Below are 26,163 nucleotides of genomic sequence, written 5' to 3' on the forward strand. Positions count from 1 at the left end.
TTGGAGATAGATTTAACTATACTCATAAGGACACACAAGAGTGGGATTTGATTTTGGGTTTGAAGATTTCCATTCCATGATTTTTCACCACCAGCAGCTAAGACTTAGGCTCCTGTATCCATCTAAGGTGGGCACATGCCTATCTGAAGGTGACAGACCTCACAGTTAGACCCATATCTGGGTGGCTGCAGGACTGGAGAGGACTTGGAGCTTAGCATACTTCCTTTCTCAGTAAGAGCCAGCTGGAGTTGGCAGATGAGTCTTCATTTTTCAGAAATGTTCTTTGTTCTCCTTGGCCAGGAAGCTCTGACCTTTGGTAAAGGCCAGCAGATCTTTGTTATGCCCTTTGCAAATCAGTGTTTTGTAACAGTTGTGTTTACAACTGAGATGGTTTCCAGACCTGGGGTAGCCGGCAGGATGATGCCAGCAATGAGGCATTAGGTTCTCTAATAGGCTTATGCCCTGATAATCATATTAATGGCATTGTCTCATGCTTGATGCTGCAATTATGGGCCTCTCCTCTCGAATGTAATTTTGCAGTTTGATAATATAAGTATGATTTTGCATTTCCTTTAATGAGAATTCCATTCCCCAAACAATGTTATGACCCTAACAGAGAAGGCTGTTTGTGCTCCTTCAAATTACTGACCTTATACCCCATCACGATGTCATACATGGGCCGGACTTTACTTACCTGGGAATTCTGAATTCTTCCAGCCTCAGGATTCTGTGGGAGATGGAGCAAATCCCCTGGGAATCATAACATTGGTTTCTGGTATCTGCATCTGATAATGAGGTTTTATGTTTTTCTGCTACTGCAAAGTCAAAGTAATCTTGGGATAAAGGACCTGCTTTAGGAGCCAAGTGATTCTTTTTTTTTCTTTTTTAAATATTTTCTTGGGATCCCTGGGTGGCGCAGCGGTTTAGCGCCTGCCTTTGGCCCAGGGCGCGATCCTAGAGACCCGGGATCGAATCCCACGTTGGGCTCCCGGTGCATGGAGCCTGCTTCTCCCTCTGCCTATGTCTCTGCCTCTCTCTCTCACTGTGTGCCTATCATAAATAAATAAAAAATTAAAAAAATATATTTTCTTTATTTATTCATGAAAGACACACACACACACACACAGAGGCAGAGACACAGGCAGAGGGAGAAGCAGGCTCCATGCAGGGAGCTCGACATGAGACTCGATCCCAAGACTCCAGGATCACACCCTGAGCCGAAGGCAGACGCTAAACCACTGAGCCACCCAGGGATCCCCAGGAGCCAAGTGATTCTTTTTTTTTTTTTAGCCAAGTGATTCTTAACCTGTGACTTAACTGACCAACATTCAATAGATTAGCTTTAGTATCAGGTGTTTGGCCTCCTGAAATCTACTTTTTGGAACTTCTTTTTCTCATTTGTAAGTTCCAAGGGATTTGGACTGGAGTTCCAACAATTCCGGTGCCAAGATTGCACACTTCCCATCAGTAATTGATATTTTAGTCATTGACAGAGGTGGCTGTTGTTTTTATGGCCATCTGCAAGTCTTGGACCCCAGGGTGGCAGCCCCACGGGGTCTGTATCTGAATGGCGGGTGGATGGGTGCTCCTGGACAATGAAGCGGAGGCAGTAAAGAATGAAGGGAGCAGGTGTGGGAGCTGGTGCAGGGCTTTGGTCTTGGTGGGACGCACGTACCCCAGGCTGGCTGCCGACAGTGAGGCAAACGGCAGCAAGAAGCACATCCGGGATTGCTTGTTCAAAAGCCTGCAGGCTGGCTGGGCAAAAATACTAGGTGTGTGCCGGCACCAAAGACCAAATATAGGAAACTTGCTGAAGATCAACCTCTGTTTCTTCGCCCCGAAAACAGGTGGTCATGGAGACCCAAACCTGAGAGGCCCAGGGCAAAGCATGGAAGATTCTCCGTGCCCAGCGCCGCCCAACCAGCTGGGGGGAGCCCAGGACTATGACTGAGAAGGCGCACTGCTATAGGGGTGACAACAGGTGGGCCGCAGGGGTGCCAAAAGAGCACCTCTGACCTAGAAACTTTTTGTAGACTCGTGTCAGACTGTCAGACTGGCCAGTCTTGGCCGCCACAAAGGAATGGGCCTTTGCAAATCTTCTTCTCAGCTTAATTGAGCAGTTGGGGGGCCTCTCTCCCCACCTTCTCCAGGAAGCCTCCCAGACTTTCCCAACTCTGGTTAATTGTTCTCTTTTCTGATCTCAGAGCTCCTACTGTCTGCACCTTACAATTTAGCACTTCATCAGACACAGCTGTGCATTCCTCTCTAATTGTTTTGGGTGTGTTTGTCCTATCTCTGGGCAAGATTACAGCTTCCTCTAGAGCAGAGACTATCATTTTGGGAGGGCTCGCTCCTAGGAGAGATATGGGGGTATGTGAGGAGGTTCTGGACTTGGGAAGTCACTCACAACCCTACAGTGATTTACAGTTTAGAAAGTGCTTTTTAGGGCAGCCCCAGTGGCGCAGCAGTTTAGCGCCGCCTGCAGCCCAGGGCATGATCCTGGAGACCCTGGATCGAGTCCCATGTCAGGTATGGAGCCTGCTTCTCCCTCTGTCTGTGTCTCTGCCTCTCTCTCTCTCTCTCTCTCTCAATGTCTCTATGAATAAATAAATAAAATCTTAAAAAAAAAGTGCTTTTTAAAAACAAAAACAAAACAAAAAAACCCCCCTAATCTCTACACCCAACATGGGGCTCAAGCTCACGACCCCAAGATCAACGGTCACAGCTATACCAACAGAGCTGCCAGGTGCCCCCTAGAAAGTGCTTTTACTTAAATTATCTTCTCTACTCTCTGATTGTCCTGAGAGGTGTGTGTGTTTTAGCATCTACAGATAATGCAACTGAGACAGGAGGGGTCAACGACCGGCCTGAGGAAGAGACAAGGTGAGTAGCAGAGATGAGATGAGCCTGGGATTCCTAATTTGTGGCCAGAGTCCCATAGGACCTCACGTGGTGACAACAAAGTCCCTAGTGGAGAAGAGGGAGAAAGAGAAGAGAGGCCTCCACATGCCTTCCTTGATGGAAATCTCAGGGTTAAACAAATGAGGGGGACATGGCCCTGGGTTACAGAGCTACTGGGTCAGGCTTCATGGAGCCCACTCATTTCTCTTTCCATTATCATCCTCTCGTGGATCCTCTATCCATTGTCAGGCACGATCTTCTGCTCTTCCTGGAATCTGACCTCCCACCTCTACTCACTCCAACCCTCCAGATATTTCCATGTAGTCCTCTGGGACTTCTGACTCCAAGAAGCAAACAGAATTAAAGGTTGCTCCATCCATCCATCCATCCATGTATCCTTAAGCTCTCCTCAGAATGAAATCCCTACCTTCTTTGCTTTCCCCGAAGCTCTAGGAGATGAAGGTGCTCACTCTTTCACCTCTGTGTCTCCCAGGGTGAGGTTAGTCCTTCCTCTCTGATCATTTCTCCTCCACCTCTTGCAAACACTCTTGTTCCTCCACTCTTGAGGACACTGCTGCCTTGCCACATTCCCTCTCCCTTTCTGGTGGTTCCCATCTTCTGACCTCCTGGTCACTCCCTCTTCTTCACTTTCTTAACAATTCCGCTCCCAGCTCCATGACCTTCACACTGTGATGTTGACTTCAGTTCCTAACCATATGTTCCTGGGTGGCTTCACTGTCCGCAGAGACGACCTACCCGATACCTGCCTCTCAATCCCTTGGCCTCATATTCTTGTGACTTTCTCCTCTACTCTCTCCTATCATATCCTGGTTTTGTCATGACCTTGAACCTCTCCACCTCCTGAACTACTAACTTAAGCATCCAGATTGCTGACCTGACCCCCTCTTCTTCCAGCGTGACTAAACATTGACTCCTTTGACACCTCCAGCCCATTGATTTCTGTCCTTTCTCTCTCATCATTATCATGTCAACCCCACTTTTGCCACGGTTCTCAATTCCTTGGCAAAAGGAAGTCGCCCCTCTGCCCTCGGAAGTCGCTCACCTGCACCTGCACCAGAGCAGACGCTAGAGCTCTGCTGGAGGAGGTCGCACAGGAGGACCAAAGGGTAGCTTACAAGTTCACGCCACCAACCTCAGGTGGGTTGCGAAGCTGCCTTGTCACTTGGCCATTTCTCAGCCTTCCCACCTTCTGCCATGACGGTGTCACACCTTCTCCTCTCTCTTTAAATCTGTCGGCTCACCTTGCCCCGCCCGCTGCCTCCTGTATGTCACAGGGGAAGAGAAGGCATCCTGTGGAAGGATATCCCATGCCAAACTGCCCTCTCCAACTTCCTCCCCATGGTTCTAACAGAGGAGGTGGCCCCCTGCCCGGGGTGAGCCTCCCCGTCCACCCCTGGTTCCATCCTCTCCCGTGGTCGCAGGAACCAGTGTTGTCCATTGTCCTTTCATGCTATACCTTCAGCTCCTCTTCTCTGTAGGATCCTCCCCACCTGCATTTAAACACTCAGGCTACCCTCTCCTGAACCCACTGCCGACCTAACATCGCTCTCCAGCCGTCTCTCCGACCCTCCAAACCTTTCTCCCTGCATGAGGTGCCTTCCTTCATTTCTTCCCCCCTCACTCCTCAGTCCACTCGGGTCTATCTCCTGGGCCTTCACTGTTCCAGCCACTGCTCCACGACGTTCCCAGGGACACCAGGTCAGTCAATCCAGGGGATGTTACTTTGTCCTCACCTCCCTTGGGTGTCTCAGCCCTTTGGAGTGCGGCTGACACGGCCTCCTCACGACATGCTCTCACCCTGGGAGACCCCTGCCTCCCCAAGCTCCTAGTTTTCCCCCTGCCTCTCTGGCAGCTCCTCCACTTTGTCTGCAGGACACTCCGCCTCCGTCCAGCCTTGATAAGAGATCCTGGAGGCTCAGTCCCAGGCCGTCCTCCAGGCGAGCTCTGTCCTCTCCCAGGAGACCACCTCGTCCTCCCGGCTTTACTGCCCCTTCTACTCGCTACTCACTGCTTCGGCTCCAGCCTCTCCTCAGCACCGGACCCTGCAACCAATGACCTGCTCAACACCTCCACTCGGACATGTCACAGGCACCGCAGGCCCACCTTGGCCAAATGTGAACCTTGGGAAGGATTTCTCCTTTCTCTTCCCTAAGGGACCCCATCTATCTGCTTGAAGAAGCAGAGAACTGGGAGTTCTCCTTGATTTCTCTCGAGTTAAGCAACCACCAAAATTTTTAAAAATTTTATTTATTCATCAGAGATACAGAGAGAAAGGCAGAGACACAGGCAGAGGGAGAAGCAGGCTCTCTGCGGGGAACCTGATGTGGGACTCGATCCCACGACCTGAGCCGAAGGCAGACGCCCAGGGAGCCACCCGGGTCCCCGCAAGCATCAAGTCTCGGTTGGTATTCTTCTCTCCATTTGCTTTACCACTTAAACAAAGAGCCCTTTCATTTATATTTTGGCAACAGCCTCCTAACTGTCCCTCAACCCCTGTCTGCCTCTTCCCTATTCCTTCTTCACCTGGTGGCCAGAGTGATCTTACTAAAAACGGTGTTCTAGGCCCTGCCAAATGCAGCCCCTGCCTACCCCTCCAACTTCTCCCTCAACCACATCACCTTTGTAGTATGAGCCAGCCAGGAACTCTGTTCCACTCTCCTTTTTGCCTGAGTAAACTCCTGCTCACCCTTCAGAGCTCCCCTAAAATGTCATCTCCTCTTGGACTCCCCCAGATGTTCCCACCACCCTGTACTGCCACAATCCTAATTATGTAATCGACAGTGCATTTAATTAAGCTCGCTCGCTCTCCAACTGTGAGCTCCGAGAGGGAAGAGTGTGTCATGTTCACCACTCCAGGGTCAACACAGGTTTGTTAAATAAATAAATAATACATCTTTACCTACCGATGATGATGGACCCAGGCCCCAACCCAAGGGGAAAGACTACAGCCAAGTGGGTGTGGGACTCAGTGTTGAGTAATTCCCCCAAAGGAACAGTGTTAGCTGTTAGAGATACATTCCCAGCTGCATTCATTAAGGGCAGGGTGGAGAGAATGCCCTTATTTTTAAATTTCAGGGCCTGGGCAGCTACAAGCTTAATTTCCTTGTTGGATCCCAACTTAAACTCTAGCAGTTCCTTTACTAAAAACTCCTTGGCAGGCAGTCCCTCAAAGTATGTCTGTGGCTCCTGGCTGCCCATTTACAGGGAAGACACTGTGCATAGAAACCATCTATCATCTGATGGCACAGAAAAATCTTCAGATGCAGTCTGGTCCCACCACAGCATTTAATCAGAATAGCAGCCTAGAGGCATCTTTATTTAAACCAAGGAACACGGACTCAGGACTAATTCTTTTCATGCAGAATGAAAGCACAGGCTTTGTTGGTTCATTAATTTATACTTTCTGCAGAGTCCTTGAAGAATTCCCAATTTCTCTATTTCTTTCAAAATGTTTTATTAGCTTTCTAAAATAGGACAGTTACCGCAAATGGAAAAGTACAAAATTCAAAGTCGGTGAGGGGATAAAATCCAGCTCCCCCCCTCGAGATAACCCCGGTTGGCAGGCAGCGCGCATCCTTCTCGTTTTTCTAGGAAGACACAGAATCCAACTTGTTTCTTGGACTTTTCTTGTTTCGGTCTTGGGAGAAGCGTGTGCGCAACATAAAAGCCAAAAAAAAAAAAAAAGGTCCGAAGGCTGCGAAATCCAAACTTTCCCAGGTCGGACTGCGAATTCCTGTGTCTCGAAGAGTTGCACCCACGAGGCTCGGCGCGTCCCGCAGCAACGTGCTCCTCGCTGAGATAAGAGCTAAGGACCCACCGTGCAGGGCGCCGGGCTCCCGGGTGCCGGACATTCCTACGTTGGCAGCTCCCGCCCCTTCGGCCGATCCCGCCTCCGAAAGCCTTCGGGGAAAAAAATGCAAATATTTGAGGGTAGAGAGTCCTTAATCGCCGCCTTACTAGTATAAAGGGGAATCTCCCTGCTCCCGAAGAGATAAGGACCAAGAGAGGGAGGTGCTTTCTGCCCCACCCCCCACCCCCCGGCGCCCCTCCGAGCTGCGCCGCCTCCCGGACCCCAGCGCCCGCCGGACCGCGCGCCCCACGCGCCCCACGCGCGGCGGGAGGCGGAGCTCCCCTCGGCGTGCAGTGCCCGGGCGAGCCAGCGGGGGCGCCGGCCGGGAGGTGCGTCGGTGCGCCCAGGTGCGTCGGCCGGAGGTGCCGTCCACGCCCAGGCGCCACCCAGGAGGGGGAGCGCAGGTGTGTCAGAGGCCAGCCCCGTGGGCTCCAGGGTGTCCGCCCTGCCCTGCGGGCGGCGCGGCGCCGGGACACCCCGCGTTTCTGCACCGCGAGGAAACCCCCGTTGGAGAAGGACCCCCCCGCCCCGTTCCCGGGCGGAGGCAGTGGCGTCCCTGGGCCGGCGAGGCCGGTTCTGCCGGAGAAGGTCGCGGGGGTCCTACCCCGCCTTTGCGCTTCGTCCCCCAGCATCAGGCGCCCCGCGCCGGGGGCGACCTGCCGTTGCTCTAGGTCAGACGGGGCGGGAACCCGGCCGGCAGCCCTGTCTGGGGTCCGAGGGGCTCCACTGTCTGGGGTCCCCCCTCCCCTGCTTTAACCCTCTGCCTTCCCCGTGTGGACCTGGGGGCCCCGAGGGGGGTCCCTGGAAGCCAGGAGGAGCACGAGCCGGGGCAGGCGGGCGGGTCGTGGGCGCAGCGCGGCCTCCCCCAAACTTGGGGCGCGGGGCTGCGGGCCCCGCGGGGCGGTGACGCGGGGGGCGGGGCCGGGCCCGATTGGCGCGCGGGGCGGGGCGGGGCGGGCCCGGGGGCGGGGCGGGGGCGGGGCCGGGCGCCCGGAGGCGGCGGCGGCGGCGGCGGCGGCGCCGGGAGCCGGAGCCGGGAGTGAGAGGCGCAGCAGCCGAGCGGCAACAAGTGCCGGGGCCGGGCCGCGCCGGGGACTCCCTCGCCGCCGACGCCACCGGGCCGCCGCTCGCGGTGCGACGGATGGAGCGGGAGCGGCGGCGGTCGCCGGGCTGAGCCGCGCCGAGCGGCCGGAACGTGGATGCGGCCGGGATCTCCCGCCCCCGCCCCGCTGAGCAGGAGCCGCTCCCGGACAAGGTAGGGCCGAGGCTGCGAGCCGCCCCCCCGCGCCCCCGCCCCCGCCGGCCGGGCCCTGCCCGCCTCCCTCCCGGCGCCGCCCGGCGCCGACTCGGGCTTCGCCGCGGCGCGCCCCGGGAGGAGGGCGGCCCTGTGGCTCCCGCCGCATCCCGGCGGCCCCTTCCCCCGCCTCCCCGCCCCGGGGCCGGGGGTAGGGGAGCCCGCGGCTGCGCGTCCCTTTGGCCGCCCGCCCTCCCCCCACGCCCCGCGGGGCCCCGGGACGCCCCCTCCTCGCTGCACCCCAGCTTCCGGGGGGCCCGCGCGGGGGCTGCGGGCGCGGGCAGGGGCGCCTGGGGCGGAGCGCGGCTCCGGGCTCGCACCCCTCGCCCCGCCCGCGCACTGCGCCGGCCTCGGTTGCCGCAGGGGGAGATCAGGTGTTCGGTGAGCCTCGGAGCCGCGGGCCGCGCTCCCCGCCCCCGCCGCCGGGCCCCCGGAGGCTGCTTGCTCCGAAACTTAGGGAGAACCTTCCGCCCTGACCTCTAAAAAATTGTTCCACGCCGCCCGCGTTGAATGATTAACCAGGCTGCTCGCCCGCGAGCGGGGGAGGGGGGAGGGGGGAGGGGGAGGGGGGAGGGGGTGCTGCCGCGGGGCCTCCAGGCCGGCGTTTGCAGAGCACCTCGCTGGGGGGCGGCGCGGGGGCGCTCGGAGGGACCCGCCGGCTGGGGCTGGGGCCGGGGCTGGGGCCGGGGCGGCGCCCGGACGTCCTGGAGGGACCCCCCCCCCCCCGCTCCGCCACGGCGGGCGGACCCTCCTGCGGGTAGTGAAACCGAGTCTCCTTAGTATCCGGGCCACGGGCTTGGGCTTAGGGCCGTGGAGCCCCCAACCCATTCTCTGCCCACAGGTGTCCGGGCGTGAGAGCCCGTCTGGGACGTGAGTGCCCTGGAGCTCGGTGGGCTTGGGGGCTCGACGCCGTCCGTCGTCCCCGCTCCCGCGGCCTCCCGAACCTTCCCAATTTCGTGGAAAGATGGTTCAGGACCATGGGACGGCGTCCTCCCGCCCCTCCCCGGCCGGAGCCGCGCTGGGGAGCCCGGATTGCTGCACCCCTGGGTGCGCTCGGGCGCCTGCTGGGTGTAGCAGATTCTTCCGGCGAGGGGTGGCCCGCGGGGTGAGGATTGGGGCCGGGAAGGGGCGGGGGTGGCCGAGCCCGGCCCAGTCCGAGCGCCCGGGAGCCCCGCGGTGTCCGGGTCGCGCCCGTGCGGGACGGGCTGGGGCTCACTTGTTCCCGCTGCCCTAGCTCACACTTCCTTTTCTTTTGGGTAGAGATTATTAAGGCGGGTGGGATTAGGGAGAGCGTTACACAGAGCCCCTGTGCCTTTTTTTTTTTTTTTTTTTTAAAGATTTTTATTTATCAGTGAGAGACAGAGGCAGAGGGAGAAGCAAGCTCCATGCAGGGAGCCTGATGCGGGACTCGATCCTGGGACTCCAGGGTCACGCCCTGGGCCAAAGGCAGGCGCCGAACCGCTGAGCCCCCCAGGGGTCCCCAGCCCCTGTGCTCTTAAATTCAATGGGCTTTTAAGACCAAAGAAGCGCAGAACCCTACAGAATTCTCTATGTAAGTAGAGGAGGCTCTTCCCTGCCCGGCTTCCCGAATGTCTTTATCTTTGGATCTCACGTTTGACATTACTTTCTCGGTTTGAAATACTGCTTTTCCCCCTTGGCCATCTCCCAAGAGCAGGGGCTCAGGGCTCTTCGTTTAGTTTTTGTGCAGATGGCATGTGTGTTGATGGAAGGTCTAGTTCTCCATAAAAGTTCAAGTTCCCCGTCTCCCCCCTCCCCCCACCCCCCACGTTTACTGGTCCTGAATCTGCCACATACTGCTCAGTCCTCAGGCAGGTTGTTGATCATCCCAGCCTTATTTTCGTAACAGGGTTGGGGGATGGCAGGGCCTACTCTGCAAGATTGGTTTTGAGGACAAATGGGATCGTGTTTGTCAAAACTCCTGGCTCTGCCTCATGGGAGTTAAGAGGCACTTAATGAGTGGTGGTCACTGCGTAGTAACGGGCATAGAAGTCCCTCTAGGCACCAACTTCCCCTTACCAGAAACAGTAACTGGAAACCATTTAGATTGGTCTGACTGAGGCTGAAATCAGCCACATTTGGCAGATGCAGATAAAGTTTTTAAAATCCAAGAAATGAAGTAATCCTTTGATGAAAATAAACATAATATGCTTGTAAAAATTATGATTTTTTCCCCCCCTGGGTTTCTGAAGGATAACTATAATGGCTTGTAGTTTTGAAGAGTTCCTTGTTGAAAAAAACACAATTTAGATTTCTCCAATTCTAAGATACTACGGTTTTACTAAACGAGGAAAGTGGAACTAATAATTCATGGTTGATTTTTCACTATTCAACTTGTTAAAATATGTGCCCTTTTTTAGAGGTACATTGGGAAAAAAGGAGTTATATTAGGAAATGAAGAATCTAAAAAAAGTGGATCATTCTGCTTAACATGATGCATTGTTGGTACAAAGCTAGGATGTTCTGGATCAAAATGCATGGGGCTTTTTCAGCTGATGCCGGATGAAAAGATGAATCCGTTGTTTCTTAAAGAAACTTTGAATCTGTAAGTTTTAATGTGTTCTAGTAATGCTATTTTTTGTTTTGTTTCTTTTTAAACCATAATTTAGGGATCCTGACCCCGTGCTGTGAATGTGCCTGACGCATACTCTGTTCTTTTTTTTTTTAATTATTTCTTAACTTGCTTAGTAGCCACAATATTTAACTTTACTTAGTTTTCTTTGGACAGTTTTATTGGACAGTTTGTTAAAGACTTTAACAATTAATAGATACCAGTGGTTACTTTCATAAACATTAAGATTCTTGCACCTGGGATAACGTTTGGTTGTATAATCTATCGCAACATGCCCAATTGTGGTGTGTAAGTTACAGATACTGGAAAATTCTCGTAAAGGCAAATTTATGGTCTTATGTGCAAATGCTCAGGAGGAACTAAAATCATTTCAGTCAGTTGCCTGGCAATTTTAGTGTATACAGAACCTTGAAACATGAATTAAACTGGGCTCTGACAATTTGAAAGTTGGGTTTCTTGGCTGACCTGATTGAAAGCCCCAGTAAGGGACCACAGTACATACAGCCAACAGGTGTGTAGATACAGCTGCCTCCTCCCTCACAACCCCCCCCCCCCCAGGGTGGGATGACTGTTAACTAGGTGCTTCCCAAAGATGTCCCCAAATTGTGGGATGAATAAATTCCACTCTCTGGAGAGGCAATTACCATTCGAATAAGAGGTACATGTGTGTGGTATAAGACTTTTAGAGAATTGATGTAATGATTTCATCATCATCTGGTGGTGAGGCTTTGCTAGTCTGAACACAACGTTGGTGGGAAGAACTTGTACTTGATGGAGAATTTGTGATTAGGGCAAATGTGGTACAATCACTGCTGGAGAAAGTTAATTGTACTGGTTTTCTCTATGCTAGAACTCTGGAGCTGAGATTTGGACTTCCTGTGTGAACTGTTATGTTCTTTGTCCCTCAGCTTTGTCCCCTTGCCTTTCTTAATTTTTGTAACAATATCCAAATTTCCTTTTTTTTTTTTTTTTTTTTCCATAGCCTCCATGCCCAGCATGGATCTTGAACTCCCGACCTTGAGATTGAAAGTCTCATGCTCTACCAACTGAGCCAGCCAGGTGCCCCCCAAATTCACGTTTCTTTTGAGAGTCAGCATTGTTGATAAAGTTATAACATGTCTTGAAATAGTTTGTGTAATTTTAGTTTAGGTATTTCCAGGGTTAACTTTGTTACAGATTATTTTCTGTACATCTGTGAACATTCCCTTAGAGCCGGGTTTGAAATTATATTCTGATGTGGCTACAGGGGGGAAATTCCCAGTAGCCAGGAAATTGATACTTTCTACTTTTCATTCTGTGGCATTTAAAAACAGGTTTATTGTTCCAGTGCCTTCACTCTGATGCGATTAGGATGTACGGTGTTTACCAGAATACTTTTTAAAAATGATTGTCCAAGGGAATCAATTCTAGTGTGTGGCCAGGTTCTGTCAGAGGGGCCGTGTGGTGGTTTAGTGGTTAAGAGTAGGAACTTGGAGTCAATCAGATGAAGAATTTTTTTTTTTTTTTAACTCGAGGTCTAGTATGAAGTGGGAAATGCTGTAATGCTGTGGGCAGCTCCTGAATCCACCACCCTGCTCAAGAAGCAAACATTTTTTAGTACCCCAGAAGGTGCCTGGGCCCCTTTCCAGTCACTATCCACTCTCTAGAGGGGAACTGTTACTCTGACTTTCAGACATCAGATGGGACCCCTTTCATATGGATTGTTCTTGCCTGTTCTTGAACCTGATATAAGTGGAACTACAGAATCATACTGTGTGTGGTCTTGTGAAACAGACCTGGTTTTGAGTTGGTTTTTGCCACTGTGTGACTGTGGTTACTGTGACTAAGTTACTTAACCACTCTGAGCCTCAGTTTCTTCATTTGTGAAGTGGGTGAGATGAAGCTCTATCTCAGATTTAATAAGAAGATTAACGTGATTATATACCTAAAATATCTAGCACTGTGCTTGCCATGCCATTTCCTTGTTCTTTCTTTCTTTCTTTCTTTCTTTCTTTCTTTCTTTCTTTCTTTCTTTCTTTCTTTCTTTCTTTCTTTCTTTCCTTCCTTCCTTCCTTCCTTCCTTCCTTCCTTCCTTCCTTTCTCTTTCTTTTTAAAGATTTTATTTATGTGACAGAGAAAGCACAAGTAAGGGGAACAGCAGCAGGCAGAGGGAGAGGGAGAGGGAGAAGCAGACTCCCTGTTGAGCAAAGAGCCCAAGGTGGGACTTGATCCCAGGACCTTGGGATCATGACCTGAGCTGAAGGCAGGTGCCCAACTGACTGAGCCCTATTTCTTTAAAAAGGTGATAACTAACGGAGTTAGTTAGACCCTAAGAATTTAGTGTCTGACTCTTGGTTTCGGCTCAGGTCATGATCTCATGGGCTGTGGGATTGAGCACACTCAGTGCTGAGTCTGCTTGAGATTCTCTCCCTCTGCTTCCTCCCCCAACTCACCTGTGTGTTGCCCCTCTCTCTCTCTCTCTCTCTCTCTCAGAATAAATGAATAAATCTTGGGATGCCTGGGTGGCTCAGTCAGTTAAGTGTCTGCCAGTGGCTCAGGTCATAATCCCAGGGCCCTGGGGAACCTGCTTCTCCATCTTGCTCTTGCCCTCCTGGCTTGTGTGTGTGTACGTGCTCTCTCTGTTGAATAAGTGAATAAAATATTTGAAAAAATATATAAAAAAAGAAAAAGATAACTAAAGCAATTCTATCTTCCTTGCTTTAATATGCTATTTAATATGCTATACAAGTTATGTTGGTCTTTTACTGAAAGTTAGAAGCCAAGTCTTTGTTGATTCACCACTTTGTTGATGTAGCTTTCAGCTTAAATAAGACATCTCTTTTTAAAAAAGATTTTATTTATTTATTCATGAGAGAGAGAGAGAGATAGAGAGGCAGAGACACCAGGCAGAGGGAGAAGCAGACTCCATGCAGGGAGCCCGATATGGGACTTGATTCCAGGAATCCAGGATCACGTTCTGGGCTGAAGGCAGGTGCTAAACCACTGAGCCACCCAGGGATCTCCAGCATATTATATCTTGATAACTGATCTCTTATTATTGTTTTAAAGATTATTTTGGAGAGCAAGAGAGAGACCACAGTGGGGAGTGGCAGAGGGAGAAGGAGAAAGAGTCTCAAAGACTCCACATGCCCTGAGCCCAAATCAAGAGTCAGACACTTAATGGACTGGGCCACCCAGACGCTCCTCCTGTTATTTTACTTGACATTTCCTGTATAAGTCATTAAATGACAGTCATTGAAACTTCCCATTTAGAGTTAGTTGATCAGTCACTGGAGGTCACCTGCATGGTATAGGCTGTGGTGCAGTAGTGACAGCTTACCCTGGATTATGAGGTCTGGGAGAGTGGAGATAGGAGGCGACGGTAAGTGCTTGGGGTACCCAGGAACAAGGTTTACTGCCTTAAGTTTTGTGAAATAATTATTTCAGCAGTGAAAGCACAGGGCCAGTTGTTAGGCTCAGACCTGCCTTTTAAAACATTTGCAGCTTCTGTAATCTTCCTCTGCAAGTGATACGATATATTCAGTGGTCTCATGTTCCCAGTGTTTTTGGTGGGCTTTTTGGATACTCTCTATTTTTGGAGCCATGCTTTGAATATAACTCGGGTGGTACTGTGGCATTCTTTCTAAAAGACTTTTTTTCCTTACAATGTTTATTTAGGGGGAAAGCTCAAGGTAAGGTAAAGGAAAATAAAATTAATTTCACCATCTCTTAGCACTGTAACTGCCCTTAACTTGGCTTGGATCCTTCCAGGTTCTTTTCTTTGCATGTGTACACTTCTAGAATAGGCTTAGAAGAAAATGCATTGCTGATACTTTAGGTAAATTTAAAATGGATTATATGGGCCTGCCTAGAGATACCTGGCTGAGAGGGCAGGAGGCTTTGAAGGCTTGGGTTCAAATCCACCCCCATTCTGGCCCCTACTTGTGGCTGTACCATTATCAGCAGTGCTGGGCATGGAAGTCCCCCAGTACTCCCACCAGGACCCTGGTCTTCCAGATTACAGTAGCTGAGAGAGAAAACCTGTCCTTGGGACCCTTTCCCCCCAAGACCTCAAGATGGTATATAATCAGAGGAGCATTTTGTTCACTTGGCCAGTGTGCATCAGTTGAGCACTTACTGTATGCCTAGCACTGTGCTCGGCCCCATGTATATTCCTAGATGGGTCAGGCACAGTTCTGCCCTCGAGTTAGCAGTCTGTGGGAAACTCTAACCCAGAAATGATGAAAGAGTGCTCCCGTTGAGGTGCAGGCCATGTGCAGTTTTGGGGGGCAGCCAAGAAAGGTTTCCTGAGGAAGTGGTGTTTGGGCTTAGCCTTAACGGATGAGTTAATAACTTTTTGGAGGGCAGAGACTTAGAGGCTTGGGGCAGTGTGTCAGGGAAATGGCAGGTGATCCCACGGGTTTGGAGGTCAGGGTGTCTACGAAGGGGTAATGGACACGGTCCACGCCAGTGACCATGCGAAGACGTGGTACTTGATACTTACGGAGGTCATGGGAGCCATGGAAAGTTCTGGCAGAGAGGATGTCGTGACGTGTCAAGGTCAGGCTTGCCTTTAGGAGGATGCAGGGCAGCTTGTGATCATGGGCCTGGCTCATTTTACAGCCTCCGGATGGGGCACTGCTTCTCATTTGCCCCAGAATAGTCTATTCTCAGAAAGAAGGTGGAGGAATATGTAAAAACTGAAATTACTTGATGCCCTTCTCTACTCAGAAACCTCCAGTAGCTGCGATTGTCCTCAGGCTGAAGGCGCGGTCCCGCCCCTGCCATCCGGGGTGGCCGGTCCCCCTTCCTAGAATTGTCTGGCCCGCTCCTGCCACTTTCTTTCTGAGAAGAAGGATTTGTCTGACTCTTCTTATCCTCATCATCTCTACCGTCCTGGGTATTTTGTCTCAGTTCTCATCAGCCTGACGATCATCGGCCTCCTGCCTCTTTATTCTCGGTTGTCGGCTTCAAACCCTGCTCCGTGGAAGGGGGTGCTCGCATTTGCTCACTTCCTCGGTCTTCGGGGGCCCGAGTGCCCACACCGAGCGGGCCGCGCGGGGTTAGAGTGTATCTGTGCGCTCTGTTCCAGAGGCTGAGAAGTGAACAGCGTCCTGTGGGCCCGGGACTTGGAAACCAGTACAGGGGGGTGTGGAGGGGGATCTACGCGCACGGGACACGGGGCCTTTTTGTTTGACATTTTGAACATGGGAGGCTGCAGTGGCGTCTCGGGGGGTCCAGGGGCTGCTACGCGCAAGGGCCACCCAGCAATAGGCCTGAGCCCGGGACTGGGGGGCCAGGAGCAAAGCTTCAAAGATGTAGGAGAATGAGGAAGAGAATCTGGGTTCCGCGGTCTTGAATTTGGGGTGGGGGCCGTGATAGGGGCCCTGGGGAGTCGGAGGGGCCAAGCACTGCGGAGATCCTAGAGGATGAAGGGACTTGGGAAGGTGGGGCAGGAGCAGAACCTTTTCAGGGGGGAAGGAGGGGCTTGTGCCTGGAGCTGTGTCAAGGCCAGGGCTGGGGTGTGACTTAGTGTGAACTGAGTGGTCCACGTAGAGAATTTGAAGTAAATTTTGGTTCCAGGGCTGACTTCAAAAAACGCAGAAAAACAGGGAAGCCTGGGTGGCTCAGCGGTTGAGCATCTGCCTTTGGCTCAGGACATTATCCTGGGGGCCCGGGATCGAGTCCCACCTCGGGCTCCCTGCATGGAGCCTGCTTCTCCCTCTGCCTGTGTCTCTGCCTCTCTGTCTCTCTCTCTCTCTCTGTGTCTCTCATGAATAAATAAATAAAAATCTTAAAAAAAAAAAAAGAAAAAGAAAAACAAAACAACCTTTGTAACCATGGCAACCTACTTAGCTTCTGTTGCTTCCTCCACCCCCGAAGAAATAGGAAAAAGCCGTGCACGGCCGGCCTCACAGGTGGAGGGTTTAAATCCAGCGCAGTCATGAGTCTGAAAGCATGAACACTCCAGTAAGGTACTTCGACGGGCCATGGACTTGCTAAGGTCTTTAATCTGTGCTTCAGCATTATGTTGTTTTTTATTTTCTTTGAAAAGCACTTAACATCCAAATGCTTCTCTGGAGTGCTGCTTTTTTGAGTCCCGATCAGAGAGTAACACAATTAGGTTTAAAATACAAACAAAACAAAATAAAACCTTCAAGTCTGGCTCTAGAGTATTCATTGGGAAGCCTAGTGATGTTTTCAGAATCAAGTATCTTTGTTCAGCATTGAAAGGTCTGGTTGGGTCTGTTCCAGTTACCATCTTTTCTAAATAGTTAACATTTGGAACTAAAGGAATATATTTTACATTTATTGTTTTATGGCTGAATCTGACGCTTGTTTATAAGGAACTTATGTAGCTTTTATTCTCACAGTAAATGCGATGCAGCCATTTTATTTTTCTTCTCTTCACCACATAAGGAATTATTTTCTTCAAATGAACTTAAAATATCTCTCATGGATACTCCTATTTTTAACTGAATGTTTCTCTCTTTTGAATTTTTTTCCTTAAGGGTCTGATGGATCCTTAAAAAAAAAACAAAAAACAACAAAACACCCCTTTATAATGGAAAATTTCAAACGAGTAGAGTACAGATACGGAGAGTGATCTAAGGAAGCCTCAGGTGGCTGTCACTGGTTTCTGCATGACAGGCCTCGCCCTTAACCCCTGCCTGAGTAGGAGGCTGGGTGGGAGCGCAAGTCCTGCAGGACCTCCAGGTCACCGGTTGGAGAAGTAGAAACTGTGGGAGTGTTTGGACCCCCGGGGAGGGAGAAGTGAGCAGAGGATGTGCACCGGGTGACACACGGATTTGTACGGCCCCTGACGTCTCCAAGTAGGGGAGAGCCTAGGACATGTGAAGGTGACATTCACAGACACACTTAAAATCAGATGATTTAAGCTGCTTGGTACAAGAGGCCCAGTTTCTAAGCTGCTCTGTCCTGTGCCTGTGTATTGAGCAAACATAATCTCTTTTATTTTGGCAACATAAATTTTTCTTGGCAGGTGGCCAGAGAAGGAAGCGTTACCATTTCATCCCTTTAAATATGTGGACATAAGTCTTGGTTGAACAGGCCCCTTTTAATAGGACATTTGGATAGAAGACTTGAAAGTATTTTAAATCTGTGTGATTTATTTTGATATTTGAAAAGAAAGCAACTTAAAAACCGGGCCTGAAGCTTCTTTTAGTAACTTCTTGAGATTTAACATTTGAGAAACGGAAGAGAGGCAGGGAAGGGAAAGGAATCTAGGAGGAGGGAACTGAGGGTTTGCTTGTTGGTACCCCACTCTGAGGTTGCCACCCTAGGGTCACTTGTCACTGCAAAGGGATTCTTCTGGGATGAGGATGGTCCCTGACTCTGGAGAAGACGTGGCTTCCCAGGGGGAGGCGCAGTTTAATTGGATCCTCAGTATGTGTGAGGAGCAGTGGTTGGGGTGCTTTCACCTTGGGGTTACAGCACGTGTGTGTGTTGGGAGGGGGCTCGGTCCTGCCTCCCTCCGGGTTGGGGAGAGGGGATCTTGCCTCACCTGCAGCCGTTTGGGCCGGGAAGCAGTGCTGGGGGTGAGGGGTAGGTTCTAGGTAATCAGCTCTGGTCACCTGTTCTTCCTGAGAGGTTCCAGTTTGGGGGGAATCCCCAGTGCAGGACGGGAGATGAAGCACATGAAGGGCGACCTCAGGAAGAGGCGGTGGGATTTGAACCTGGGTCTGTGGGAGGAGGGCGGACAGTGTTTCGGGCTGGGGGAGCTAGCCGGAGCGCAGGGGTGGGTGCGGAGGGCAGGAGTCGCCCCTCGGGGGTGCAGGGCCTCGGCCTCCTCTGGGAGGGGTGCGGAGGGCCGCCCGCTTGGCTCTAGGTCAGGTGGCGGTGCGAGTGCCTGATGGGGGGTCGCCTCCGACCCGCGCCTGAGCAGCCAAGCCCCCGGCCCCACGCTGGCCTTCGGCGTAGTGGCAGCGGGACGGGGCGGGCTGGGGGCCCACCTGGCTCCCCGGTTCCTGGCGCTCGCCGTCCCCTCTGGGTCTGGGGGCCCTCAGGCCAGCTTTGGCGGCCGCGGGGGAACCTCTGCTGCGACCCTCAGGGCTGGGTCCCTGGAGAGCCCCCCGCGCTCCCCCGCTCTGCGGCCTGCGCTTGGTCGCCTTGCCCCCCACGTGTTGGCTCTGCCCTGTCCTGTCTTAATACGACAGTATCTAAATCTGCACGTGCCAGCTCCGCACAACTTCCTGTGACGTTCACGTTGTCACGACAGTGAGCCGGGCGCTCCTCCAGGCCTGGTGGGTCTCCCTGGGCCCGGCTGAGGCGGGCCTCGCGCTCCGCGGGTCACTTACTGTCACTTACTGTACGGAAGGGCAGGCGCTCTCCTGAGCGTGTGTCACTGGGCATCCGGGAACGGCGTCCTAACAGCCAAGAAATTGAGACTTCCCCAGGCGATTTATTGAATCACTTAAAATAAACACAATCAATGTCATTGGTGTTGATCTAAATATTCAAGTCACAGAAGAAGTCGAACGTGCTGTGTGCACTCTCGGTTTCTGCAGCATGTTCAGACAATGTTCTCTCCATTCGGGGAGGTTGTATTTTTATTTTTAGAAGGAAGACAAATGTAAACTTTTGTGCAGGAGATTGATGGACAGGCTCTCAAGCTCTACATTTTGTAGGGTCAAGAATTGCCACATGTAATTTAATAAGATTGGGGAGGGCAGCGGTTGACTTGAAAGTTTGTCTGTAGAGCTTGCTGGAAGTGACATAGATACAAATCTCTATGCCAGAGAAAATGGAAGATTGGATTGGGTGTCCAGTGCTTAACGTTAAAGTGATTGTTTTATTTTTTTGAAGTCTTTTTTTTTTTTTTTTTTAAAGATTCATTCATTTATTCATGAGAGACACAGAGAGAGGGAGAGAGGCAGAGACACAGGCAGAGGGAGAAGCAGGCTCCATGCAGGGAGCCCGACTTTGGGACTTGATCTCGGGTCTCCAGGATCAGGCCCTGGGCTGAAGGCTACGCTAAACCACTGAGCCACCCAGGGATCCCCAAAATGATTGTTTTAAAATAAAAAATGTTTGTGGTCAGTTATCACAACCCATGGAATTACGTAGTGGGGAATGATACAATTTTGAAAGTCAGTTTTCAAACTTTGATGAGACAACTTTTCCTTGTGTAAATAAGCTAGTCTTTAGGTGAAATTTTCATATATTTAAAAATGACAGTAATCTCTTTTCCAGTACTTATATGAAAGTACTCTCTTACTGATTTTTTTTTTTTTTTTAAGATTTTGTCTGTTTATTCATGAGAGACACAGAGGCAGAGGCAGAGGGAGAACAGACTCCCTGCGGGGAGCCCAATGGGGACTCGATCTCAAGACCCCAGGGATCATACCCTGAGCCGAAGGCAGGCGCTCAACCCCTGAGCCATCGGGTGCCCCTCTCTTATTGATTTCATCAGCTTTTCTTTATAAGTGTCTGTAGACAAAAGGAGTCCACAATGCTGGCGCCAAATTACCTCCTCCCCTCCCTATCTCTATACCAAGATTGCCAAGCCATGCTGATGGCCTACTTTTTTCTAGCAGCATTTATACAAGGTCAGTTTGATAACTTGGTTTATATAATGGGATTCTTTTCTAGTCCAGTACTGTAATTTATGCTTATGCATTTTTATTAATTTGTAATTGCCTTCCAACCCTTGGGCTTGTGTTTGTTTATGGATTTATTTAATTGTAGTAGACTGTTTCCTGAGATGTTTTTAGGTTACGTACAGCATCCAGATGATACCAGCTAATGCTTCTGTGAGGGGTAAGGCATTGAGGGGGAAAGCACTGGAATTGGAAAAGGCTTGGCCCCCTTAGGAAGAGGAGTGGCCTGGACTGACAGCCAGCGGCCAGGTACACGACTCTGCGGGGCTGGAGATGTAGGGCCTGTGTGTGAAATTATACTCAACAAGCAGCGTTGACTCTTGATGAAAAAGATAAAAACGAAAATAAAAACTTTATTTTTTGTTTCTTTACTGCTCCTCCCCTTTTACGCCCTCCTTTCCCTCAGATTCATTGACTCGGTATCCAGGTGCTGTCTGAGTGGCAGACACCCGAGATGCAAAAAACGAAAACGAATGTGGCCCGAAAACGAATGTGGCCCAGCCCATCCCTGAGGCCCCCCACATCCTGTGGGTGTGTCAGGCTTGTTAACAACAAGTGTGGATAAGTCAGATAAACGCGTGTTAGGTGTTCCAAGAGCAAAGGGGAAGTAATACAAACACACCCAGGGGAGGGGATCGGGGATGGAGCCGCTCAAAGCAGTACTGGAAACAACTGGCCTTTTTGCCCTTTTGTTGTTTATGTGGAAGGCCTAGAGTCTGAAGCTGCAAACTGAGGAAGAGACGTGGTCACTGACAGTCCTTCTCACCGCTGGCCTCACGGTCCTGATTCTCCCTGTGGGGGCGTCGGCTGAGGTCTGGGCCTCCTGGTACCTGGGTTTCCTCTTCTGTAAATGAGGTGAATTAAGTAGATGAGCGACCAGGCCCCAGAGAGGAAATTCTTACGTCTTCTTTCTAGTAAGGAAAGTGGTCTGTGATCTGTGTGTGCTTGTGATGGAGAGAACCAGTGAAAAGGTGAGATGGAGCAGTTTGTGGCCAGCACTTAGCCTTCGATCATCTTCTCTGACACAGGCGGGGCCCTTTCCTCTGCTGTCCAGGGGACCTGACCTCTCACCTGCAGCAGCGTCCAGGGGTCCCTCGCTGGGGTCCCTCCTTCAGGCTGTGCTGCTGGAGGCGAGGGGAGTGGAGAGGCCGCATTTTCTCTGAACAGCTCCCACGAAAGGGTTAAGTCCAACTTTATTTGGGGGATTCTTGAAATCTTCTTGAGCAGTGGCCCTGTGCGGTAGAAAGAGTAAGAGCTTAGTCTTGGGGTCGGGGTCCAGGCTCTAAGTGCTGCCTCCACCCGGATTAGCTCCATAGCCTCAGACGAATGGCTTCACAGTTTTGAGCTTGTGAAGATGAAATGAGAGGAGAGCCACCGACATGGGAAAATGGGAAAGGGCATGAGGAAGGAAAATCTGGAAGGAAGCATATGGAAAGAACAACATCTATCAAGACGGGGAGATGTCCATTCTTTGTAGAGCTTAAAAAGAAGGACCGCATCCTGGGTCAAGGCGGGTAGCGCCCTGTGTGGGCCTGCCCTCGGGTGTGCGGTGCAGATAAACCGGCCTGGCCTTTCTGCTGCGGGACGGAGGAGGAGGAGAGAACAGTCTTCTTTCTCTCTGTAGTTTTTCCAAAGGAAGTAATAAGACAAAAAAGATGCATTTATGAGGTGGTTCTTTTTTTTTTTTTTTGATGATGCAGAAAATCCTAAACCACTCGCTGGTAGTTGACTGGTGAGCCAGCACAAAGCCCTGAGTCCGCAGGTGCGCCAGAGCTCTGCTGATAGGAGACAGACTCCTCAGAGCGTGCTCTTGCCCCCGGGAGCCCAGCCTGCTTTACAGGAGTTAAATCTCAGTGGGGCTTCTGGGTGGCCCCCACTCTGGCTCCCAGCTCTTGGCTCAAGTCATGATCTCAGGGGTGGGAGATCGAGCCCTGCGTCGGGCTCTGCACTGGGTGTCGAGCCTGCTTAAGGTGCGCGCTCGCTCGCTCTCTCTCTGACCCCCCCTCCCCCACTTCCCCAATAAAAGTCTCCGGGACCGCAGAAGCCAACTCTGCTGTCAGCATGGACATGGATGCGGAGTTCTTCATTTTCCCTTAATTCCCACTCCTGTGCGATTTAGCCCATTTTCTTTTCTTCTTTGTTTCTCTAAGTAGAGGGCCCGTGAAGGAGGAGAGCACATTCCCGCAGGCTGTCGGGGCAGCTTGCTCAGGTGGGCGCGGGTGCGGCCTCCTGCTCTGTGGAGAGGCCCCGGGCCCGCCAGCACTTACTCCCCCCGCCCCGGGCCCACGGGAGCCACGGCTGCGTGACCTCTGCTGGCTGCGTGACCTCTGCTGGCTGCGTGACCTCTGCTGGCTGCGTGACCTCTGCTGGCAGACACCCCGGGCCCACTCGGGTCCTGCCTTGACCTCTGCTGGCAGCTCATGAACGCCTACCTATTTGTCGTCTATAGGATCTTCGGTCTGTTTTGTGTTCTAAAGGCCTTAATTATTAGAGGGAGAGGGAGAAGCAGGCTCCCCGCTGAGCAGCGGCCCGGCTCCAGGCTCCAGGCTCCAGGCTCCAGGCTCCAGGCTCCAGGCTCCAGGCTCCAGGCTCCAGGCTCCAGGCTCCATCCCTGGCCCCATCCATCCGGGGACCGATCACCAGCGGAGCCGAAGGCAGACGTTTCACGGATGGAGCCACCCAGGCGGCCCAGGCCCCACATTTTATAAGAAACCTTTTCTCCTAACTTCGGACTTACTAAAAGTCTGGGTGAAGATGAACTTGGGTTGGTGATTTAGAGATAGAGGACTTGGGTCAGTTCTTGACCGTTGCCTCTCAGCCCCAGACTCCGCCCGTGTCGCCTGACAGGTGAAATGGGTCGGGCCTCCAGGAGGCCTTTGCCTTCTGTGAGCTGAGGCTCTGGGACGGTGCTGCGGGGGACGGATTTTCCTTCCTGGCTCTCGTGGCTGGAAGCAGGCTCCTGGAAAGCTGCTGTTTTCCTGCGCTCCTAGGGCCTGCAGGGCATGGCTTATCCGGCTCTGGCGGTGGCAGGATGGGGAGCCGGGGCTCAGGCCACTGCTTCTGGTGGCCCCACGTATATTCATACTGGTGCCCCGTGATCCCGGGCACCTCATCTTTGTCCCGGGCTGTGGCCACATCTGGTCCCGGCAGCACCTTGACTCCCCGGGTGTGGGGACTCTGCGTGCCCACCCAGCCGTCTCCAAGGTTTGTTTTCTCTCGTTCTCCTGGTGGAGACTGTGTGTCCCAGGCTTTGTGGCTGCATCCCAGGGGGCTGTTCCTGCTTTCCTGCTCCCTGGACCCTCTCTGGCCTGGGACCCCGGGAACTTCTCTGCCATCCATTCCTTGTCAGACAAGCTCGGAAGCTCTCTTCCACGTTTGTCCTTTTCCCGGTACTCTTCATCTGCCAAAGCCTACTCTTTAGAATTCTATTCCATCTTTATAGTTATTACTTAATTATCAGATTCTTAAACTTGAGCTTAAATTACTGTGGTTCCTGCCTCCTGGTTGGACCCAGGCTGAAATGCATCCCATGTAACCCAACTATGCAAACAGAAGGATGGAGCAGAGAGAAATCCAGGGCTTTCTCTGAGGGCCTGTCGAGAGCCTGCCAGACTGTACTGCTTGTATCTAGGTCCTGGAGCTCAGAGTGGAAACATTTACCAAGGCATAGCCACGTACAGCTCTTAACAAGGGCTTCCAGAACACATTAAGCTCTGAGGAACGGGGTGCCTGGGTGGCTCAGTCAGTTAAACCTCCAACTCTTGATTTAGGCTTAGGTCATGATCTCAGAGTCATGAGATCAAGCCCTGCCTAGGGCTCTGTGCTGGGCATAGAGCCCGCTTAAGAGTTTCTTTCTCTCTCAAAAAAAAAAAAAAAAAAAAAAAATGCTCCGCAGGAAGCAAATGCCTGCCTTTCAGCATTTCTTTTCTAAGATGATTTCCCACCTTAGGGAAGTGGATGTCCCTCAAATTTTAAGTCTGTACCAAGGACCTTCCTTCCTGAGGCCTATTTGCCCTGGGCCTCTACTACTATCATTGCCTTGATGGGGTAACAATTGCTCAAGGTCCTCTCCTCACCCGGAAGGAGGTGTGGAGGCTCCCCTATTTGGGGATAGGGTGGAGGAGGAATGGAGCCCTCCCTTGGAAGCACTACTGAATCCCGTGCATGTACATTCCCACCCCCCACCCCTTCCCACACACACAGGCAGGGCAAGCCCAGTCAGAGCACACCCAAGTATGTTGTCTTTGGTGGGTCTGGGGCTGACTGCGGGAAATGAGGGGCTGGGCCATAGTGTCCACCCCATTTACCTCTTCAGATCTTGTCCCCGAACTCCCAGATTTAATACAAGCTCACTACTGAAATTCGTCTCTCTCTTAACTCTAGAAAAAATCCTTTAAATTTTTGTTTTTATTGTACTTTATTACTTTGATAAGAGAGATTTATAAAATACGTGTGTGTCATTTACCAGTACATAAAGTGATTTTCCAGTGTCCTCTCTTTGGAGAAAAGATGTATATGTTTAATCCAGTTTCTACTGAGCATCTCACGGTATTTAAGAACTTGACCAGATGACCACAGTATCGGCTCATTTAGCAAATGCGGAATGATTCCCAGGTGCCACGTGCTGGGATATGATGTGAAGACCTTGGTTATGGGATATGCCCAGGCGTTGGCCAGCATGATCCGGAGAGGGTGCCCCAGCTCCTGGGAGGCGGGTGTACTCCAGCCAGGAGGTGACACTTGAACTAATTTATTTGGAAGGAGTAGGAGCTGTCCAGGAAGGCATGGCAAAAGGCAGGCACTCTGCAGATGGCAGAGCGAAGCTGAGATTTTCTGGAAGAGAAATGTGTTTGCTGTGCTTGAATGTTAAGGCGTGGATGGCGTGGAGACGGGGGATGTCGGCTGGACGGTGTGAAGGGAAGCACCGATCCCTACGGAGTGCCGCTGGGCCGAGGGCGTGTGGGTGAGCGGGCCCAGGTCTCCCAGGGCGCGAGATCTTGGAGAAGCCCAGAGGCCCTGAGCTCTAGCCCTGGGAGTGGGGAAGAGAGGGGTGTCAGAGGACCCCCTGGTCCTCTGGGGGGTAGTTCTGCTTTGAGGGAGCAGCAGAGCAGGGACAGTGTATGTGCGGGGACTAAAGCCTGAGCAGGTGGGGAGGAGGGAGCAAGGCGGGGGGGGGGGGGGGGGGGGGGGGGGGGGGCAGGCTGGCCCGGTAGCCGGGGCCAAGCCTGAAGACGGAGAGGAGGCGGGGAGGTGACCCGGAGGTGCAGGTCGCATTGTGGGCACAGGAGACTTGGCTCCTGGTTGGACGGGGAGAGCGTGAAGAAGCAGCAATCCAAGTAATTCTGGGGTGTACGTCCGGGGTCGGCGGAACCCATCCGTTACAAATAGGGGACCTGGGGAGAGGGGCCCTGCGAAGCACTTAGAAGCTAACAGCTGCAGTTAACTGGGTCAAGCTGTGATCTTCCTTTTGGAGGTGGTGTTTAGGGTAGGGGACAGATGGATTTCTAGCGAGGGAGAATTTATAAAAGGGACAACGAATGACAAAACTTGAGAAACGTGCTTAGTGTTGGAGGAATCCGAACCCTCGGAGGAAAACTTGAATGCCCGTTGAGTGGTAGGCGACAGACTGGAATGGTGGGTTTGATCTTCACCATTTTACAGATGAGGAAACAGACTCAGAGAGGTTGAGCAGCTTGCCCAGGGTCACACAGCTAGCAGGGAGCGTAACCAGATTTTAATTCTGGGCTGACTCCAGATGCCAGGCTGACCTTCCAAGTGAAAATGGATCTGGAACATTTTCCTCCTCAAACAGCTGCCAGCCTCGGTTTAGAACTCCGTGGACGTTCACACCGCCCATCTGAAAGTGTTGTCACTTTTACTAAAGGCAGGGTCAAGATAGCCTCCGGGA

The 26,163-nt window shown here is 51.9% G+C and overlaps 1 protein-coding gene across 3 annotated transcripts in view; it reads left to right on the top strand.

Moving 5' to 3' along the window:
- The first annotated feature begins 5,192 nt into the window (after positions 1-5,192).
- B3GNT2 (UDP-GlcNAc:betaGal beta-1,3-N-acetylglucosaminyltransferase 2) overlaps positions 5,193-26,163 on the top strand; it is a 30,597-nt gene continuing 9,626 nt past the window's right edge. Inside the window, exon 1 of one of the 3 annotated variants that reach the window (XM_041754261.1) lies at positions 5,193-5,323. The gene's annotated coding sequence lies outside the window, so the exon portion shown is untranslated. Of the gene's footprint in view, positions 5,324-7,338; positions 7,444-7,895; positions 8,028-26,163 lie in introns of those variants that run through there. The other 2 variants (XM_041754262.1, XM_041754260.1) reach the window with 2 other exon arrangements.

Source organism: Vulpes lagopus, chromosome 5, assembly GCF_018345385.1.
Source record: "Vulpes lagopus strain Blue_001 chromosome 5, ASM1834538v1, whole genome shotgun sequence".
Lineage (NCBI taxonomy): Eukaryota > Metazoa > Chordata > Mammalia > Carnivora > Canidae > Vulpes > Vulpes lagopus.